General features: G+C 36.1%; 1 pseudogene; it reads right to left on the bottom strand.

The window, feature by feature from the left end:
• Positions 1-2,882: 2,882 nt before the first annotated feature.
• LOC149547653 (beta-glucuronosyltransferase GlcAT14A pseudogene) lies at positions 2,883-21,110 on the bottom strand (annotated as a pseudogene).
• Positions 21,111-23,953: the final 2,843 nt, after the last annotated feature.

Genomic DNA, 23,953 nt, shown 5'->3' on the forward strand with positions numbered 1-23,953 from the left:
TTTGATGTATATTTTCTTTTTTATAAGTACTTGAGGTCAACCTTATTAGAAAAAAAATAGTTTTTTCCTCCTATCAAAAATTCCCTATCAAATATAAACCTTTTTCAAAATAAATTACATGTCCTTAAATATGACTCTCTCCTCTAGGGATCAATATAAATTTTTAAAAAATTTGATATGGTTTGCTTATTTATTCCCTATTTTGAGGGACCATGTTCTCAAGTGTTAAAATATCTTCTTGTAATATGTTGAAATTATAAGATATTAGAACTAATTAAAAAACATAATGAAATGTATATAATGATGATATTGACTCTGAGATCTTTAAAAGGGTATTTTTAGTATTTGGAAAAAGTTTAATTTTGATAGAGATATTAGATTTGACCAAAATGATTTTTGTGGTCCTAAAAGGTAATGTTGGTGTTTGAAAATGTTACCCGTTTCCAATTACCCTGATGAGAACAAAAGGCATCTAAGGGCAGCTAACTCCCATTATCAACACATCCATTCAGACACCAGGCCAACTATAAGGCTATACTCCTTCTGCACTTTAGGCTCTGCAAAACCTAGGTGGGTGAACCTTTAGATTCCTTATATGGTACCAGTTGTCAAAGCATACACTGAATCTAATACAAAGTAGATAGAAACCCTTATTTCTCCTAATAACTTATGAAATAATGTATATCTGCAGTAGCTAAATGCAAAAAAATGAAATTCATAAGCTGAGTGAGGGCCTTCTGTTTATAGCTCTTCAACATGAAAGGGAAATTCATTTGATTAAAGATGTTGATTCAACAAAACCTCAAAAATGCAACAGTATAACCAATGATTCTATAACTGATCAGTGCCTAATCCATTGGGCAATTCCATGAATTCAAAACATACATCTGTGACATCAGGACATATCTCATATACCTAGACATCAGATCTATCCAACCACCTTGTGATTTAGACATCGGTGTTCATTCAGGTCTCATTCCCACAAAATATCCTTATCAAACAACTAGTAACCTTGTTTAAACATATCAAGCATTTACTTGGCCCTTTGGTCCAACAGCAAAATACATCAAACATACAACCTGAAAGGGATGCAAATGGGTCTCAAATCTTTGTTTCAAAACCACATAAGACTTATAGATTGCTGAGACAAGAGACAAGAACCAGAACAAAACTAGTGAAATTGTTGCTCATATGTATTCATTTCCTTGAAACTATACATTCAGATGCATAAAATTAAACATGAAACAACCTAATATATCAGAACTATCTATATTATCTATACAATTCTTTTCACATGATATTTTTGCTGAAGAAAATGGTGTCACAGTCATGGAAACATGTCAAAATACTAGAACCAATGGTCTCATAGTGTAAAAACTGGAATCCCTAATGGTATCACAGCAATGAACTTCTTCTTCCTCAAAACTGGAACCTTTACAAAGTATCAGAGAAAGAAAGATATAGACAAGAAAGAAATCCTAGATCTGATCTTTACTTGATAAGTGTCCACTTGAAATTCAATCCTGTGCAACTGAGTAACCTCTTTCTTCTTTCATCCCATCTGATTTGATTTTCTGTTTCATCATTACATTGCAACTACTGTGAAATATCTCTGCCTAATGATGAAATCCTTTTGCATCTAAAATATATGAAACCTTATGCAATTTTGGTGAAATTATGAGTTTAATGTAACCAATTCAACCCCAACTACATTATTACCATCTTTTATGCATATCCAGGTCATTATCTTGACAAAAAAAAATCAAAACTGAACTTCCTGGTCTGAATATAGTTGTGATTCAGGTACTTGATGGAAAAACTTGTGTAGCTCAAACTAATTGATACCTGTGCAAAAAATAATCTCAAAATCGGAAAATTCAGAATTTCATGATTCTGACAATATATGATAAGGCATACTTTACCTTCCAAAAATGCCAAGAATCTTGATTTGAAAAACACTCCTCTGGTTAAGATTGTTCAAGTCTGTATTTAAAATAATTTCAAAAAGTTTAAAGTTAAAACTTTAGGAAATAAAAATTTCAATTTAGAAGACCCTGCATGTCACGTTAGTTTGTTGGCAAAATAATTTTAAAATGAAAATTTTAAAATCATTTTATTTTTCCTAGCCCTTCCAAATTTGAGTCAACTCTAGGTTTGACCAATGCCACATGGTGCACTCTGATTGGACACCTAATCTGATCATTCAACACGTGTCATCTCCTCGCTACTTCGCCATGCTTAACTGGTGAGCAACTTCAGTTAGCAAGATAACGCGAACCATCAGATCTACCACATGGCGCAATTTGGTGCGCTTCTGCCATTTGCCCACCACATCACTGCCTAATCACTCTGTCGCTACCACTTGTCAACATTTGATTTGCTGACAGCACTGCTATTGAACCCACGCAACATTTTGGATCTCGTCAATTTTTTATGTTTTTCTAGCGACCTCACTACTTTGCTAGCCAAAGTTGCCAAGATTTTTTGGCTAGCGAGGTAGCGACTAGCCAAATTCTTAGGTTTTTTTATTGTGCTAATGTCATCATTTTTTGGCTGTGTTTTTGGTTAAAATTTTATCTCATGGACCCTACTGATGTCACCACATATCTATCTGGGACCCACGTGCATCATGGCTTCCAAAAGCCTCTTTCTCAATACAACCAACATATTAAGTCAATTCATATTTAAAGTATTAAGAATCCTATTTCCCACTCAATGTGGGATTAAAATATGACTTGTTTTCCCTGCAGATGCTCTGTGCTTCTTGCGCGAGGTCACTTTGTGATGGTTTTCTTTAGCGTACATGAGAGCTTGTTTGTTTGGCGCTGACTTCTAATGCTCCTCACTTGCTGTGGGTGTTTTCTTCTAAATTAAGAGACGTTTCAGCTTAATAATCCCTTGCATTTCTTATCATGAATATTTTTAGGAGCAAGCAGTTTCACCAATAAGCCTTCTAGTCTTTTGGAACCAGGCCCAGGTTTAAGGATTGTTGGATCGCCTCTCACATGACATGGATCTCTATTGTCTGTCCCCATACATCATCCCCTAGGTGTGTATTGGCCATTAGAATGACCCAAGAGCTCTTTTTCTATTCTATCTAGAACTAGATCATCCTTGGGAAATTTACAAGCAAATGGAGCACCACTTTGCACCATTTCATCGAAATGTTCTGAGGACAGGACTATGGGATGTTGCTTGGGCGGAGTATCCCACTTTATGAAGTGCAAATCATGATTGATGGTTGTATTCTGAAACTCCTGAGAATTGCAAGCAACACAGTGAAAATAGCCTTCTGGTGATGAGATGAAGTTTGTATAATACATTAGCACTATTCGAGGGAGATTGTCCCAACCCCATATACAGAATTCCAAAAAATTACGTGTCAAAGCCACCCATGTTGAACCTGTAAACAACTTGAATGCAGTCAAAATGGACCAGTGCTGCGTAACCCAAAATATGTCAAATTTTTTTTTGACTAGTACAACCCTAGGTCTATAATGACAGGTTTAGCTCTTTGATACAATTTCCATCCAATATCGCTTGTGTGCTCATTGAAATTTAGGTCTTTTGGCAAGTAAGAGAAGACATGAAGTAAATCATCTTGTGTAACCAATGGATAATTAGATGCACTGAGGTTGATAAACCAATCCCATTCTTTACTTTGTTTTAGTAGAATTGCCACAGCATGCACTGTAGAAGCTATCATAGTCGGTCCTTTATATGTAACAAGATTAGCCTTACCTACAACATGAACATTGTTTGATTCCATAAATGTAGGCTTAGTTTTTACATATTTTTCTAGCTCAATCCTTTCCCTTGGAGGGGCCTCAAGATCTAAATGCAACAAATAATGATTTTGCAGATGATAAAGAGCCTGTAAAGTCCTTCTCATCCTCTACCCATCTCCTTTAGTTCCAGAAATAAGGTATTCTATTCTTGGAGGTGTTGGTTCTCTGTCATGAGGGAAATATGAATCTATGATTTGGGCTTGCAACAAATAACTGGGTGCAAATGGCGGATGTTCAAAGTAGGCTACTTGGATTTTGCAGATTTAAAACAATGTCAAAAAGTGATTTTTTAGAAATGGAATGACCTTGATAAAGTGTGGAGATAGATTCATCAAGTTCTAAAAACTAGCACACTTGTAGTATTTTTAGTGAGCAATACAGGGGAATAAACCATTTGATCTCACCTATTACGGATCTCAAGTTATAATGTCCTGAATAAGGGTCCTGATAAATTTGCAAATGCTGACACCAGTATAACTTTAGAAATTGTATTTGGAATCGCGTTTGAAAACTGATCAAACGGATTCGTCAAGATATGAAACTTGAAATATAAAAATTCTTTGAGGCCTACAATGCAATGCAATAGGAATGTCAATATTTGGATCAACTGGTCAAAATTTATTACTCGTCAAACAAGGTTTACCAGAATTTTGAATATTTTGCAAAAACATGAAAACAATAACTGACCAACTTTGAGGGATTCAAAACCTAGTCAGATGGACTCAAAATGACTCAAAATTTGAAACATAGGTTCTTGGATGTGGAAACTAGACACTCCCAAACCAATGAATCACAAAACATTTCTATGTGTGATATATTCAGATGCAAACACTACCTCCTGTCGCTGTTTGACACAAATGGCAAAAAAGCAAGATTGACAATTGTTCAAAATAGGACTTCGCCGAATAGCTCAGAATGATGATTTGACCATATGGAACAAGTAGACAGGCTGAATGGAAGGTGTTAGAAACATTAAACACCTCTTATGCCTCATACTGACAGCCGAGTACATAGGCATATAAAAACATTTATAGGGCTTCAAAATTTCTATGGTGCTCAAAATCAGGGCTGCGATTTTGAGCGCCAACAGGTAACATATATTTGTGCTTTTAACCATTTAAATCTTACAATGACAAAGTTGATGTGTTAGATAGTATTGACCAAGATAAGTAATAAAAAATTATAATTTTAAGGAAAGAGGTGTGAACACATTTTCCATGTGAAGACTGAGACAATTGTAATGCACCTAATTTAATAAAATGCATTTATTGCATAACTAATTCAACAGGTTAAAAGTATATATTAGATTTTAAATTTCATTTGATGGAAATATGGCTAAGTAAGATGAGCTAAGGTTTCATTTATGGTAACATATATCTCTCAAATGGAAAGTACAATGTATAGATGAAGATTCTACAAACAGAGACAAAAAATTGTCCAAGTGTTAAACACTTTCACTAACAATATAGAGACATTTTTTTAGTATTTTGACATCTACATAGATATGTGGCATGTCCATAGTTAGGTATGGATAGTACAAAAATTCATGATGACGTGGTCAAAAGTGCATATTAGTATGAGTAGTGTACAATAAGTTATACGCTATTTATCAGTAACACAATGTGTTCGAAATATTCAAGACTAGCTATGTTACTGAGAGGGGAGGGGTGAATCAATAACCTCAAAAACTTTATCAAATTTAGATCTTAATTGTAATAATCAATTACCATTTAGTTGATCAAATCTGATCTACTTGCATGCATGAGAAACATAAAACATTCATAACACATGAACACAATGATTTGGTGACCCAGAAACCTTTCAAATAGAAAGTAAAACTAGGGTGGGGATGATACCCACAAAACTTCAATACTGCAGCATAAAGTTGGCTAGTTAAGGCTTACATTGATCACTTCTGATGATTTTCCCTATTAGGAGCAATTAGGACTGCTAGGTCCACCTTGTTAGAGGTTTTACAAACACACAATGAAGTATGCACTTAGTAAAGGGAATTGAGAAAAGACTGTTAAGTCTACCATGTTAAAGGATTTGAACTAGTTTCACCTATTAGGATGAAGCAACAGATCTTTGACTTACAACTAAATTGCTAATAGAGATTCCTTGAAGTATTGATCACCTTTAGGTGATAGATTTGTCTTTTTTTACTCCTTTACTGATATGACCTTATAATTCACTTTGTCTACTGCTGATTCCCACATGCTTCTTTTTCACATTATTGTCACACTTGGATATGATACAATACATTACACACACACACACACACACACACACACACACACACACACACACACACACACACACACACTCACACACACACACACACACACACACACACACACACACACACACACAAACACACACATATCAATCCAATTTACATAATTACAAAGTCAGCCATCATACAAGTTTACACCAATATTATAAAGTCAGACCATATGTAGATACTCGAGTTCTAATGACTAACTTGGTGAAGTTCTGATACTCAGCATCCACTATCATTACTCATCATTGTCATGCAGTTAGTAGAAGTAGAAGCTCGATCCATACTAATCACTTCAATGTAGTCTTGAACTCAATCTGCACTAGTGACTTGATAGATACTATGTAATTTGATATAAATACAATTACTTGTTTACCATGATTGTACTTGGTAAACATTGGCTTTTCTTAACATGAACTACTAGCTCAATAGAAACTGCAAAGCTTAGTAACCACTAGAATGCTCAAGTTGAACTATTAGACTTCATACTGACTGAATTCACTTGGTAACCACTAGAATACTTGGGTTGAACTATAGTGCTTAGTGGCTACTAAAATACATGGAAAACACTTGTAGATTGTTCAATAAGCTTGGTAGCCATACAAAATCTCAATAAGTGTTGTCACTAATAATGAGCTTGACTAAATGTGAGCATAGTGTACATGAAACAAAAGAGCAAGATAGAAAAAAGCTAATTATGAGTTGAGGAATTATTTCAAGGGAATAAAATAACTTCTTAACTAATTAGGGATGACATCCTAGATGGTAACCCTAGGTTATCATGATCTAATTTTTTATTTGGTCAAATTTGTCAAAGCATTAAAGTTGTCTAGACAAATTTTGTAAAAAGGAAAGGTATAAGTAAGAAATCATAACTTGCTAAGTTATAAGTGTGATTATGAAGTTGTAACTGTGAATGTAAAGTTATGTGAAGGCGATGTGATGCAAATTTTGATGAAAGATTAGAGATATATGAAGTACAATAGTCAATAGTAAAGAGGTTTTTGTATCTATATATTTTGTATAAAGACACTATATTGTATAACAGCATGTTTGGGTACTGGGCTCTTCTTGTATACATTTATAATTGTACTACCAACTCCTAACAAGGTGGAAGAAAATCTTAATAGATTTGATACTTTTAATAGGGCTTACTCCTCTAACAAGGATCGAGACACTATATGTAACTTATAGACTCCTAACAAGGTCAATATCCTTAACATGATTCTTTTGTTTAGTGGATCATTTTGTGGGCGTCATCCCCACAAGGGTTTTCCCTTGGTTAAGGTTTCCATAGCTAACAAAATATGGTGTTGTGAGTTCTCTTTGTGTACGAATTCATTTAGTATTTAGCATTGTTAGTTTACTTTCATATTCATGTTGTAAAGTAATTAATAATATTCAATTGTTTTCAAAAGTTTGTACAATAATGATTAACCCCCCTCTCAATAATATCTATTTCTAACACATTTGAATTTACTAATCTATTTTAGTGAATAAAAGGTATTCAATAGAAATTTTAGCAAAAAAATGAGTGAATCACAGTATGCCATCAACAAGATTTGAAGAACTAAGTAAGTAAGATTTAAGGTGTTGAGTTAATTTGATTTCAAACTTGTTGAAGTAAATTTTTTTAAACCCTAGTCTTGAAATGATATCCATTGCATATGTATCTAGCAAAGGGATGTTGAAGGAAATAAACACATAGATGGTGTGGTATGACCAATGTCCACCCAATTTCACTACCTTCCCTAGCATTGTGATGACTACACTTGCATATGGTGCCTTGTCATCAATTCAACCTAGAGTCTTGATGGTTCATGTGTTGGAAATATTCAAGACTATGCCAAGTTACTAAGAGGGGAGGGGTGAATCACTAACTTCTAAAACTTTAACAATTTCAATTATTAATCTAATAAAATAATTAGCACTTAATTCATCACATTTGATTTAATTGCATACATAAGAAACTGAAAACATGAAAGTATCCATAACACTTGAACACAAAGATTTGGTGACCCAGAAACCTTCTAAATAGAAAATAAAACTAGGGTGGGGATGATACCCAAAAACATTAGTACTATAGCATAAAGTTGGCTTGTTAAGGTTTATATTGATCAGTTCTGATGATCTACCCTATTAGGAGCAATTAAGACTGCTAGGTCCACCTTGTAAGAGGATTTACAAACATACAATGAAGTATGCACTTGATAAAGAGATTTATAAAAGACTGTTAGGTCTACTGTGTTAAAGGATTTTGATTGGTTCACCTATTAGGATGAAGTAGTAGATCTTTGATTTGCAACTGAGTTTGTTGATAGAGATTCCTTAGTGTACTAATCACCTTTTTGTGATAGATATGTCTTTGCTACTCATTATACTATTATGGCCTTCACAATTCACTCTTTATCTGCTATATTCATAACTTGAAATTTTTGCATCCAAATTCACATTACCATGCATATGCTTTTCACACTAATATGGCACAATACATTAAATATTTATACCAATCCAAATTACAAAATATCAAAGTCAGCCATGATACAAGTTAATACAAATATTACAAAGTTAGCCCACATGATGATACTCAGAATCTGAAGACTAACTTAGTGAGGTTCTGATAATTGGCATCCATTGTCAATGCTTGGCATCATCATGCATTCAATGGACATAGAAGCTCAGTCCATACTAATCAGTTTCAAGTAGTCTTGAACTTAGTTTGCATTGGTGACTTGGTAGATATTTTGCAACTCGAAAAACACCGAATCACTAGGTTAGCATAAAGTAACTGGGTTAACATGGGCTTCACATCACATGAAATGTAAACTTGGTAGACACTAAAATGCTCGGTAACCATTGATAAACCCATTGTATACTAAAATGTAGGGTTTGAACTATTAGATTTCACATTGACTGAATTTGTTCAGTAACCACTAGAATTAGTCCAAAAGAATTAGTAGCAAATGTAGAACTTGGAGGCTATTAAGTTACATGGCAAACACTATAAACTATTCAATGATCTTGGTAGCTATACATAATTTGAATAAGTTTTTGTCACTAATAACAAAGTTGACTAATATGTTAACAATCTCCCACTTTAGGATTAGTGAAAAAAAAAATTATTAGCCCAAAATTGAATACCTTGTATTCATCACCACGTGATACTAGCTCAGTATATTTTTGAGATTTTTCAAAATTGATCTCTATAAGTATATACTGTATATGAGAAATGTTAGTATGCTAATAGAAACCAAATTTAAATAAAGCTTCTACAAACTAAACAAAATTCATAAACTTCAAGATAGACTAAGATGAGCTCTCAATTGAGAATATGAGCCATTAATGGACTCTCTCAATAAGAAGCTCTCTTGTTGAGTAGCTTTGTCTAAATGGATAGGATGTATGCTCAAGCTTTATGCTTCAAAAAGGGCTTCAAATGGAGTTGGAATTTGGGTGTGAGTGTATGGTTTTGATGTAAAATGGCATTATGACTTTACTTCATGGATTGTGTTATTTTGCAAAGGGGAAGGATCCAATTTATAGGCAAGAGGCTTGAGGGATCAAGGGCTAGGATGCAAGGATGTGAAAAAGCGTATAGAAGGCTCAAATTGCATGAGAGGAGAGCACATGGATTGTGCTTCCTTACAATCAATCAGGGAGTGACACATGTCACATGGTGAGAGGATGGAGGAAAGAGGAAGGATGAGTCAACAAAGGAGGCTCAAGGGATAAAATCTTCATAAAGACCCTCATAATGACTTGTAAGAGCAATAAAAGGGCTTGTAAGAGTCATTTATGACCTAGTGGGCTTCATAAAGTTTTATGGTTGAGATATTTTGAGGGTGATGAGAGAAATTTTGACTTGGACTTGATTAGGAAGGTTTTAAGCTTGTTTAGGCTTGTGCAAATGATTAGATGATGGATTAGGATGGTTTAGGATTAGCTTAGGGATAGGCAAGTGGATGGAATTTAATGAGGGTGGGTGAAGGAGGAGATATTTGTTAACTTTGGCTTGGGTTAGGAAGTTTTAACTCATGTTTAGGGAATGTGACAAGGTTAGGAGGGGATTAGGATTAGTTTTAAAGACATCTTCTAGAAGAGTCTAGACTTTGGATGAGGATAAAGACTTTCTAGAATAGTCTAGAATTTCCTAGGATGAGGATGAAGACTTTCTAGAAGAGTCTAGAACTTCTTAGGGTGAGGATAAATTAGATTTTTAGGAAATAAATAAAGTTTTATTTATTTCAAGGGTTTGAGTTGAGGAGATATTTATTAAAACTTTTTTAATAAACATGAGGATTAATATTTAATCTTAATTAAATATTTTGAGTTGGGATTAGGGGTAGGAAATGATGGGATTAGCCTTTAATTAAAATTAAAGAAGGATTAGAAGATTTTGGAAGAGGTTAGTGGTCTTAAGGAAATTGGCCAACTTTTGGGAAAAAAATAAATAAATTATTTATTTTGGGATTTTTGGTCAATTTATTAATTAAATAATTAATAAATAAGGAAATAATGTTTAAATAAGATTTAAACATTTTTGGGAGGGATTTCTTAATTAAATATTTTTAATTAAGATAAAGGGATTTAATGGCATAAAAATTAATTAATTAATTAATTAATTAATTAATTAATAAATGATGACGTCATTAGGACTTTTTTCAGAAGATAAAAATACTTTATTTTCTAAAGGTTTTTAGGTGTCTACATTTTGCCCCTCTTTTATGTGATGCCGCAAGTGGCATGGCATCAAAGATAAGAAAATAAGATGCCCAAGGCTAGAGCAGAAGAGGAGAGAATGGACTGTGAGATGCCCCCTCAAGAAGGTAGCGAGGAGAGAAAGCGAGGCTCGATGGCTTCTTGAAAAGTACAAGAATTCGAGATGAGCAAGGAGACTCAGATTGGCAAAGAGAAGGGGCTGAATTAGCTCAAACTCTCACTATGGGAGAATGATAAAGGAGAATCAGATGCACAAGAGGAAGCAAGCTTAAGACCTTAGGGATTGCAGAGGATGAAGGAGCGAAGCACTATAAAAGGAATCCAGGATGGGGAGATGGATGAGGGGATTAAAAAGCTGATGCAACAGGATTTCAAAGAGTCAGGTTGGTGGAAGATGGGTTTCGGAGATCCCTAGGACTAGGATTGTGGATCTCGAAAGATGAGGCTTGGTGGATTGATTTGGATTGGTGGATCTCTAAGACTAGGATTGTGGATCCCTAAAGCTAAAGGTGAGGAGTGATTCAAAGAGATACTGATGCATAAGCTGGGGTAGGAGAGATGGATGTTGCATATGGATGGGGGATAATGGAGATGAAGGAAAAACATTGAAGCTTTTTGAGCGAGGGGGATACTTCAAAGAGAAGTACCACCATGTAGTTGAGCACTATATTTGCTATAGGATTGTTGGTTAATTTCCAGGGTTACCAAGAACATCAAGGCCTTTTTACCAACCATCCAGAGGACTGACGAACTGACTCAAAAAAAAAACACAAGGATTGCCCCAATATCACACATGAATCCCCTAGGAAGTAGCGTGGAAACGACACTAGGTATCCCACAAGAAAAAAAAGAAAACAAGCAAAAGACCTGATCAAGACCTTACGCTCTAATTGCCCCATTTGCAGCATACCATGATATGGAAGATCATGGCAACCTTGAGGAGGGAACAAGGAGATTGCTTGGAAAAGATATTTCATGACCCAAAAGGGAAGATTCCAAATCAAAAGAAAGCAAAAATCCAAAAGAGAACTGTTTGCCAATGAGATGGGTAGGATGAGGTACTAACGGACCAAGATCAGACATGAGAAAAGCTATATCCTACAAGGATCTATCGGAGCGCACCTAATTTGATGGATCTGGATGGGTGATGCGTCTGGCAAGCTGAACTAAGAAGGATAGCACTTTGGTGACAGGAGATCTAGCTAAAGGATGCATTGGAATAGCTAACCAAGGGTTGTGCAATGTGTGCAAGATGCTAATCAAGGAGGAACGAACATGAAAGTTGGATAGATACAATGGTACTAAGCTAAAGAGGATGTACAAGCTGACAGACCAAGATATTTACAAGTGGGCTAATCAAGATATGGTACAAGCTAACAGACCAATGATAGGTATGATACAGATGGATAAAAAGCTCAGGATGTGAGGATAGCAGGATGGTTCGATGTTGTGCAAGATGCGAAAGCTAAGGGTGGGGTGATAGCGAAAGATATGGATTTGGCAAGATGCATCCAATGATGAGGAGAGATTTTGTGACCAAGGATAGCTAGACGAGTAGGATGAGATGGATAGATAGGATGGTAGATAGCTAGGATTATGATGGATATAAAGAGATGACATTGGGTTTGCATGAGGATAGCCTAGAGCTAGATACCAATGACAAGGGAGGATGGACAAGACAAGATCTCCAAGGAATATAGTGCCCCCAATCAGAAGATAACATGCAGAAGGAGGTCTTATGATGGATGTGATAGGATTGAAGCTAGGATGGAAAAAGTTGAAGGGGCTAGGGAGATGGATGATAGCTAGGATGATTGGCTGAAGTTGCAGGAGATTAGTGGACGGTGTGAGATGGAAGATGGAGGGTGGAGGATAGGTGGATAGATTGGATGATGGAGTTGGATGTCAAGAGATGACCAAAAGAATGAGGGTGATAGGCTTAGCTAGGGATGGCAGGATTACGCATGACACTTGTTTGCCAAGTTTTCATCATGGTACTTGTCCAAGGCACTTGAATTGCCAAGTTTTCACCAGTGGACGCTTTATTTTTCTTTACTTTTTTTTGACTTTTTGACTTTGGACTTAGCTGGAATGATTTTGGCTTTCTTCATCTATTTTGGCTTTTTTGGGATTTTTCACTAGCTGTTGGAATGTTCAATTTTGTTGCTAGTTGTTGGTACACCGGATGTGTGATTTATGCAATAGATTGGATTAGATGGGATTGATGGTAAGAGATGGAGGGATGAAAAGGTTGGAAAGGAGCATGAGATGGGGATGCTTGCAAGAGCAACATTGGCACATGTTGGGATGGGTGTGAAAAGAGCATATGGGGGATAGATGGTAGATGCGGGCATGATGGAGGATTTGTGGAAGCGTGCTTGGGGATATAGGCACCCAAGATGGAGTTAGGAGATGGGGGACATGAGTCACTAGATGGGGGATTAGCAATGGTGGATGCCATTATGCATTGGGTTCTAACTTTTTTCTTGGGGATCCACATGGTTTTGGATTTTCTTTTCATAGGCTTTTGCATTGTTTTGCATTCTTTGATTGGATTTTGCCTTTTTGGAGTATGTCTTTTAGAATAGACATATGATTGCCTAGGATGTGGATTTTTAGCTTTATGCATTTTGAAGTTGGCATTTACATTATTGTGGTAATCTATGGGAAGATGGTTAGGAGAAGCTTTGTGAGATGGAGAGGATATGAAAGAGCATGTAGGGGGATGATGATGGATGATGTGCCCTAATATGTGCCTTTGTTGATCTTGCATAGAAATGGATGGAATAGGATTTTTATGATGGCTGATAGGAGGATGGAGGATGGTAGATTTTGGAACATAGGGACCCAAAATGGATTTAGCGGATGAAGGGGGGATATGGTAGGTTTTTTTGGATTGCAAAGATGGTGGAGGGGGGAAGACATAAGATTTCTTGAAGGAGTGATGGGAGGCTAGCATGGTGGGCTTGGAGATAGGCTTGGTTTGGGGGTGTGGTGTACCAACACCTTTAGATGGTGAGCCTTTGGATACATATCCAAGACCATGAAATCCTAGATTTTTTTGTGCAATAATAGGCTCTCTGATTCCTTGCTCTTGTGGTCCTAAACCTTGACCTTGATAATGCCATCGATTGAGCATTTGAACAAGCTGAGGAAACTTTTTGCTTGCAAAAAATGGTAGAAGTGATTTATTGGGTGTATTGCAATGGGGAGATACTGTTCTTAATTCTTCTGCTGAGAGAGGGCCACCGTGGATGAATGTAAGTGAACCAAGATTGTAGATTATAGATGGTGGAATAGTTTGGATAGGTGGTAAGATGGAAGCATGGAGTGGGGGAGATGGAAGGATAGGATCTTGATGTAGCTGGTGGGATGACAAGATATCTTGTAGTGGAGGAGATATGGCTCGAGGTTTTGGAGATGGAGGAGATGGTGACTGCACTATGGATGGAAGACATGGTACGATGATATCTTCATTTATGCTTTGGGGGATGTCAACATGCTTTTGGGTAGGATCTTGATAGGATTGGTTTGGAGTGGATGGTGCGATAGGAGGTGAAGGGATGGATTCTTCAAAGGCAGCAGATGGATAGATGGGAGATTCAGTAGTGGAGATGGGTGAGTAGAAGATGGATGCATAAGGGTCATTACGAGAGATTTGGGAAATGCTTGGAGGCGATGTGGATAGGATTTGGAGGGATTTTATAGGTGGTGGGATTTTGATGCTTGCAGGAAGTGGAAGGATTTTAAGCAATTTGATGGATGGTATGGGGATGATAGCTATGGGAGATAGGGGTGATATTATAGATGGGGAAGCTTTATCACTGACTACTTCACCTGGTTGGATTAGATGACATGGCTTATCGACTGTTGGAGGCAAATTTTCTTGTATTTCCTCTAGAAGATTCCTTGGAGACTCGTGTGTCAAAGGTGGAGGTGGATTGACAGGAATAGCTAGTGTGATGGGGGTCGAAGATTGGAAGCCTTGTTGATGGGGTGATGGAGGGGAAGCTGGAATATCAGATGGCATGACTAGATAGTTTGGAATAACTCTTGGATTTTGGGGGATGCTTGGGGGAATGTTTCTAAGGCTTTCAATATACTCGTCATAGTCAACAAGATTTTCATCATCATTGGAATAGGAGGTGGCAAGAGCGAGGACAATGTGACCAAACACATCATGATAGGATTGGTACTTCATGCTTTGATGATGAGTTTGATGGGGATGGGGTCTTGCATATGGATGAACACGGAAGCTCATGGTTGAATTTGGATTAAGCACAGATTTTGGGTTGGCTGATGAAAAATTTTCTAGGGAGAGTCAAAGCTGTATGACAGACCTAAGGAGGATTGGCTGGAGATTTTTGGCTTTCTTATGGGTGGAAGACTTCAAGGGTATGCTATCAAAAAGTGAGAGTTTTGCTTTCCTATGTGCAGGATTGGTGGTGATTGTGTCAACTTAAGGATAGACTAGTGATCCTATGGGCATGACACGAGATTGACCACTTGTGGATCCCAAACTTTAGCTCAAGGTAATGAGGGATACAAGTGAAAAAGGTGGATTACCCTAGACAATGTTCTGTCAGAGGGATAACCTTGGTGAGATTGGTTGATTGGTAGGATTGATTGGATAGCAAAATCTAGCAAAGTGTCAACAACTCTCTAAAGGCTTGGGTGTGATTTTGGATTGGGTTGCTAGCTGGATGGGGGGATGATTTGGATGGACTTTGGATTTGGGATTGTTCTAAGGCAAAGAACTAGATAGATTCGATTGTAGTGGGGGAGCTTGGATGATTTTTTGATGAGGCAGTGACTATGCTAAGTATGCCTTGAGTTGGGAGATTTCTGCTTTTTTGGGATTTTGACCAAAGTTGGCAAACATTCATTCAAAAGCTATGAACAAACAAGCAGACAAAATTTTGGAGCAAGCACATCAAACACACCAACATCCTAGGAAGCTTTCTACAAGGATGAAATTTTTTATAGCTAGGGAGTCCTCGATATACACAAGGTACGTGAGGCCCAAATCCGTAGATGAAACCAAAAAGATGTCACACAGCCGACAGGAGCGGTAACCCACTTCTCCTCTTTCACTTCTCAAGGGTATAAAGTTCCTTGAGGCTTAGCCCGAGTGACAAAATCTTGATTCCAAGAGAGGTGTCTTTGGATTCACCTCCCAATTTTTATACTCCGCTAGAATGCTGGAGTTGAGGTCGTCCCAAGGGGTGATGAAATCCCCAAGCAGGCCTCCTAAAAAGTGTAAAACAAGACCACATACATGATCTTGGGCTTTAAAAGACATGCATTCATTCCAATTGATGATTTAAATTTTTTAAGCTATGATTGAAGACACTTGTGATTATGGCATACAATTTTTATTCCAATTTGACAGCGTCATTAGCATAATGAAAATCGAGAGATCGTCAACATAAGAAATGCGAGCGCCATTGAAAATGCGTCAAAAGCATGTGATGTTCATTTATTTTTAGGCATTCAAGATTGAGTGTGAGTTTATTTTAAGCCCAAAACAAAGATGTGTGAAACTCGATTGCCAAGCGCGTGCCTAGAGGCTCTCCATGTCAGTTGTTGCTCAATTTTAGTGCCCAAAATTGAAGTGTGATTGATTTAATCTAGATTTTTGATCATTTAAGAATTTTGATAAAGTTAAAACAAACATTCAAAGACCAAGTGAGTGAGTTAGATTGTGGAACATTTAACACCTTTTTCAAGTAGACCCATCCCCATAAATGGTGCTAAGATTGCAACCAATGGTTAATATTTGATGGGTGATTAGAAAAGAGGTGAGTCCAAGGAACTACTCAAATTGATTTTTGAAAATTTGTATTTTAACTTAACAAAGTTTCTTAAATGTCCAAAAATCAAACTTTACCTAGATTGCATGTGGAAAAGAGATTTGTTTTGTTCAATTTTAGAAGCTCCAAATGAAGTGTTTGATATTGCAATGGTTAATTGATCCTTGGCATTCAAGATTGGATTTGTTGTTTTAATCATGCACTCACAAAAAAATTGATTTTAATCCATGGCATTCAAGAGCGTGTTTAGCAACATGCATTCAAAGACAAGTGATTAAACATTCAAGTTTTTTCCTTTGAGCATTCAAGAATGAGATTTTGTGTGTTGTTTTAAGAACTTTGAAGTGCTTTGTTTTAACCTTAGATCATTCAAGATTGTTTTTGGACTCAAAAGTGAAAATGACTCTTTGGACTTTGCTTTTCATTCAAGATTTTGTGTTCTAATTTGCATGTTTTAAGCCCAAAAATGATATTCCTAGATTGTTTTGATGCATGAAAAACCTAAGAAACATTCAAGATTTTGCAACAAGACATTTGTTTGGAACAAATAACAAAGCTTTTTAGGACAATTTTGGAAACCATTTAGGACTCTTAGTTTTCATGAGATTTTTAAAAGAACTTTAACATATTTGCAAATGAGGTTCATTTTATCCTTGATTGATGCTTTTGAGTTTGATTTAGATTTTAGTGTGCACTTAGTGTTGATTTTGAACCTTTTGAAATGGAAACTTGAAGTTCTTTTTAAATTTTCAAAAATGAAGTGTTCCTAACTTTGCATGAATGCATCTAAAACCTTGATGTTGCAAGGATGCAAATGATTAGATTGGTTTAGTTTCACTTGTTAAAAGATTTTTTCTTTTTTGCAAATTTATTATTTTTTAATGGATTTACATATTATTTGGGGGTTCATTTTAAGCACTAAAAAGAAGTGTGTATGATTTTGCTTCCTTAAAAAAAAAAATGGCCAAGATATCCCACAAGAAGAAGAAGAAGAAGTAGATGGAATAAAAAGAATATAGACAAGAAGAGGAAGAAGAATTCCAAGTGCTTTGTCCACCTATAAGCTTGAAAAATCTGCAAATACTATGAGATAGACTATGATTTCCTTTGTCTTCTTCATGCTCATGTGGACCTACAAAACCAATTTATACAATCCTACCAATCACAAAAACAAGAAAAATTAGCCAAAATCAACAAATGACATACAAAACTTGACTAAAAAAGCTAATGAAGATGACCCATGCGGGGTCCCACCGGGCGTGCCAAACTGTATATGAGCAATGTTAGTATGCTAATAGAAACCAAATTTAAATAAAGCTTCTAGAAACTAAACAAAATTCATAAACTTCAAGATAGACTAAGATGAGCTCTCAATTGAGAATATGAGCCATTAATGGACTCTCTCAATAAGAAGCTCTCTTGTTGAGTAGCTTTGTCTAAATGGATAGGATGTATGCTCAAGCTTTATGCTTCAAAAAGGGCTTCAAATGGAGTTGGAATTTGGGTGTGAGTGTATGGTTTTGATGTAAAATGGCTTCTCAAAATGGCATTATGACTTTACTTCATGGATTGTGTTATTTTGCAAAGGGGAAGGATCCAATTTATAGGCAAGAGGCTTGAGGGATCAAGGGCTAGGATGCAAGGATGTGAAAAAGCTTATAGAAGGCTCAGATTGCATGAGAGGAGAGCACATGGATTGTGCTTCCTTACAACCAATCAGGGAGTGGCACATGTCACATGGTGAGAGGATGGAGGAAAGAGGAAGGATGAGTCAACAAAGGAGGCTCAAGAGATAAAATCTTCATAAAGACCCTCATAATGACTTGTAAGAGCAATAAAAGGGCTTGTAAGAGTCATTTATGACCTAGTGGGCTTCATAAAGTTTTATGGTTGAGATATTTTGAGGGTGATGAGAGCAATTTCGACTTGGACTTGATTAGGAAGGTTTTAAGCTTGTTTAGGCTTGTGCAAATGATTAGAGGATGGATTAGGATGGTTTAGGATTAGCTTAGGGATAGGCAAGTGGATGGCATTTAATGAGGGTGGGTGAAGGAGGAGATATTTGTTAACTTTGGCTTGGGTTAGGAAGTTTTAACTCATGTTTAGGGAATGTGACAAGGTTAGGAGGGGATTAGGATTAGTTTTAAAGACATCTTCTAGAAGAGTCTAGACTTTGGATGAGGATAAAGACTTTCTAGAATAGTCTAGAATTTCCTAGGATGAGGATGAAGACTTTCTAGAAGAGTCTCGAACTTCTTAGGGTGAAGATAAATTAGATTTTTAGGAAATAAATAAAGTTTTATTTATTTCAAGGGTTTGGGTTGAGGAGATATTTATTAAAACTTTTTTAATAAACATGAGGATTAATATTTAATCTTAATTAAATATTTTGAGTTGGGATTAGGGGTAGGAAATGATGGGATTAGCCTTTAATTAAAATTAAAGAAGGATTAGAAGATTTTGGAAGAGGTTAGTGGTCTTAAGGAAATTGGCCAACTTTTGGGAAAAAAATAAATAAATTATTTATTTTGGGATTTTTGGTCAATTTATTAATTAAATAATTAATAAATAAGAAAATAATGTTTAAATAAGATTTAAACATTTTTGGGAGGGATTTCTTAATTAAATATTTTTAATTAAGATAAAGGGATTTAATGGCATAAAAATTAATTAATTAATTAAATAATTAATTAATTAATAAATGATGATGTCATCAGGACTTTTTTCAGAAAATAAAAATACTTTATTTTCTAAAGGTTTTTAGGTGTCTACATATATAGTATATTATTCATCTTTTTCTATATACAACATGTCTTATTGATACGAGTTCTCCACCATAGCATATTTCTTCCCCATACTATGTGTCTCTCTATGTACATGTCTTGCTTCCTCATAACTGTAGACACCAAAATTTGATCAGACCACTTTAGTAATCCTATTTAGTTATCTCTAAAGGCATCATTAATTAAATTTTTATTTAATTAATCTTTTGCCATCCCTAGTTGATTAATTTAATTAATCATCTATAGTCCTAATTGATAAATCAAATAAATTATTATTTATCAATTAAATCCTTTTCTCCTATCTAATTCCAAAAATCCCCATGTATTAAATAAATCTATTTGATAAATAAAATCCTCAAATCTAAAACCCCCTAACTTATCCCTAATCCTCCATTTAGCCTAATCCACCCCATCCACCCATACTAACCAAGCTTAGCCACTAACTCACCCACCCTCATTAATGCCATCCACTTGCACATCTCTAACATCCGTAATCTAATCCTAAACCCAAGCCTAATCCACCCTTTAATGTTTTCGCATTCCTTAAACAAGTTTAAGACTTTCCTAAATCAAATCAAAGTCTCCCCTCAAAAATCCCAACCACCAAGTCATGAGTGCTCTTACAAACCATAAAAGACTCTTACAAGCCCACTCATGACTCTTACATCCATCTTCCACACTCTTCCCTCTTCCACACTCATTCCTCTTACATCTCTCTTACATACTCAACCCCACTCATCAAGCCTTTAACCAACCCTTTACCCTACCCTCTCACACTCATCCTCCTTGTGACAAGTGTCACCTTCCCATTGGTGCTAAACAAGCACAATCCATGTGCTCCCCTTTGAGTGCATCTTAGCCCTCCTTAACCATCTCCCCATCCTTGCATCAAAGCCCTCCATCCCTCTACCCCTTGGCCTATAAATTGAATCCCATCCCAAGCCATTTCATCAACAATTTTTGAGCTAAAGTTACCATGCTATTTTGAGAACCAAAGCCATCAATCTTACCCTTATAATGCTAAATTGAGAGCTCACAAAGCTACCAATTTTTCATTACCCACCTCCATTGAAGCAACTTTTGAGCATCTTGAGCATACATCCACATCAAAAGGACACATCTACAGAATCGAGAAAGCATGGAGTGTTTTCTCTTGTGAAGTTTGCACTTTTTGTTTACTTTTCTTTGTCTAAACATATATGTGAATTTAGTTTTGGTTTGTGAATATTTACTTTATTTGTTAATGTTCTTTGCAAACTAAATCTTGTTCTACATTTTGGCACGCCCGGTGGGACCCCACTATGAGTCATTTAATCATCAATTTCTATCTATATGTTGTTTTTTTAACAATCTAATTCTTCTTTTTGTTTGAGTGATTGTAGGGTGTTTTTCTTGTTTTTGTAGGTTAAAGAACGCACTTAGGAAGAAGACATACCCTCAAAAAATCTGAAAATAACCAAAAAAAAGAAAAAAAAAAAAGAAAAAATCTGCATTTTTCAGCTATTTTTTTTGCCCAATGTCATCTCTGCAGTTTGGCGTCTGCACCTGCAAACTGTCATCTCCGCCAGCTACTCTATCATCTCCACAACCAAATTATTGTCTGCGTAGTTTGGCATCTCTAACTGTCGTATACGCATCCTAGACTATTGTCTCTATAGATCAGCGCCTCTGTAGGCTACTCTGTCATCTCCGCAACCTGAACTGTCGTCTCCACTGCTGCCCTCATCTCGGCAGATTAGCATCTCTACAGATCAGCATCTCTACAGTTTGGCATCTGCGCCTGATGAACTGTCATCTTCGCTTGTCTTTGTTGCACTTCTATTTTAAAATCTTTATTTCTCCACTTTGTAGTTAAATAAATTTTTTTTTTTTTTAAAAAGAGTATAAATCAAAATTTGACTTTTAGTGGTTCCATAGAATTTAGACCATTTTAAGCATTTTTACGCATAGAAAAAATAACAAAAAAAGTTAAAATTTTTTTTCCTATAGTTAAGCTCTCATTTTTGAAGATTTTGGGTAACTAACTAAATTTCTTTTTTTTTTGTCTCATTGCAGGTTGGAGCACATATGGAACCACTAACCATGTTTCTTGCAGGTTCTCATGTTGCTAAAAAATGAACTTGAATGTTTAACCATTTGTCTTTAAATGCTTGTTGCTAAAAAATGAACTTGAATGGTTAAACACATTTTCCATTGAATGAATGTTGCTCAAAACACACTCTTGAATGCCATGGATTAAAATTAATTTTTCTTGAAATGCATGCTTAAAACAACAAATACAATCTTGAATGCCAAGGATCAATTAACCATTGCAATATCAAACACTTCATTTGGAGCTTCTAAAATTGAACAAAACAAATCTCTCTTTCACATGCAATTTAGGTAAAGTTTGATTTTTGGACAATGAAGAAACTTTGTTAAGTTAAATAAAAATTTGCAAGAATCAATTTGAGTAGTTCCTTGGACTCACCTCCTTTCTAATCACCCATCAATTCAACCATTGGTTGCAATCTCAGCGCCATTTATGGAGATGGGTCTACTTGAAAAAGGTGTTAAATGTTTCACAATCTAACTAACTCACTTGGTCTTTGAATGTTTGCTTTAACTTTATCAAAATTCTTAAATGACCAAAACTCTAGATTAAATCGATCACACTTCAAGTTTGGGCACTAAAATTGAACAACAACTAACGTGGAGAGCCTTTGGGCTCACGCTTGAAATCGAATCACACAAACTTTTGTTTTGGGCTTAAAACAAACTCACACTCAATCTTGAATGCCTTAAAGAAAATTAATTGATACTTGATGTGGAGGGCTTTCGGACGCACGAGTTTTCTTTTTTTGACCCTAACTCTTCTTATTGTTTGCATTCTATGATCGATTTACTTTTGTTGGCGCTTCAAGTTAGAATTGAACATTGTCTCTTAAACATGAGTGCTTGCAAAGTCTAGATTAGCACACATAAGAGTTAGTTGGTAAAAGAACAAGCGTGTCTTTTAGCCCAAGGTCATCCAAGTCTTCTCTCCCCTTGTCCTCTTTCGAGGCCATCTTGGGTGCATAAGATTAGGATCCAAAACCTTGTTTCATTTTAGGAGGCCTGCTTGGGGATTTCATCACCCCTTGGACGACTTCAACTCCAGCATTCTGGCAGAGTATAAGAATCGGGAGGTGAATCGAAAGACACCTCTCTTGGGATCAAGATTTTGTCATTCGAGATAAGCCTCAAGGAACTTTATACCCTTGAGAAGTGAAAGAGGAGAAGTGGGTTACCGCTCCTCTCGACTGTCTGACATCTTTTTGGTCTCATCTACAGATTTGGGCCTTACGTACCTTGCGTATATCGAGGACTCCCTAGCTAAACCAACTGTTAGCCTTGTAGAAAACCATTTAGGGTGTTAATGTGTTTAGAGTGATTGATTGAAACATTTGTAGAACATACACACTCCTCGGCACAAGTATCACATTCTGAGAACCAAAAAATTCTATCTAGGTGTTCCTATCTATTGCTTGATTTTATTTTACTTGTTGAATGAATGTTTGCCAAACTTGGTCAATCCTAGCTTAGGACACACTTAGCTTAGTCATTGCCTATTTTAGAAGTTTAAAAAGTTGAAGCAAAACAACTGAGATCTCTCAAAGCCAAGAAAATTCAGGAATTTATGTCAGAACAACCCAAACCCAAATAGAAGTTTCACAAGGTCAAACTCAAGCCATATCTAGCATACCAAGAACATGAAGCCAAGAGAAAAGAAATAACATCAAGCCCACGAATTGCCAAAATCCACAAAGCAGAGGACAAAGCTACCAACGAAGTACTTCAGGAGGCCTGGTTAGAGTGCACCATCAAATTTAGCCAACATCCTGGAGTTAATCCTGCTTATGCCTTACCAACTAGGCATGATTTCTATTATTACACACCCTTGTTTGTCCACATCTTCTTGGATAAGCTTCACTTTAGAGTCATCTTTGTAGAAAAGCCATCCATCTTAGGTTATCCCCTTAATCATTATTAGCTCATCCATCTCATTTAGAATCAAACCATCTAGCTAGCAATCCAAAATCTTCACATCCAAGCCTTCAAAATTTGTTGTCACCTTGCCAAAAGTTTTCCATTCCTAAAATCTTCCAAATCCATCCATCTCACCAAGGTTATCCCTTTAACAGAGCTTTTTCTAGGGTAATCTAGCTTTGTCACTTGTTATCCCTCATCACCTTGAGCTAAAAGTTGGGATCCAAAAGTGGTCAATCTCATGTTCTTCCTAAAGGATCATCAGTCTATCCTTAAGTTGACACAATCACCATCAAGCTTGCACATAGGAAAGCAAACCTTTCATGCTTTGGCAACATATCTTTGAAGTTAGAATCCCCAACCCAATCATCCTTAGGTTTTTTCATATAGCTTTTCCTCAACCTAGGAAATCATTTTCATAGAAAAGCCTTCCCCCCTTTTGCATCCACTAGCATTTGTTGCATCTCATCCCTAGGAGCATTTTCATGCCACCCGTCACTCGCTTAACCAAGAAGAAAGAAACAATGGAGCCCTATCATTTGGATCGAATAGCCTCACCCC

The sequence above is a fragment of the Cupressus sempervirens genome, chromosome 7, assembly GCF_028749045.1.
Source record: "Cupressus sempervirens isolate cs-2001-9-10 chromosome 7, ASM2874904v1, whole genome shotgun sequence".
Taxonomy (NCBI): Eukaryota; Viridiplantae; Streptophyta; class Pinopsida; order Cupressales; family Cupressaceae; genus Cupressus; species Cupressus sempervirens.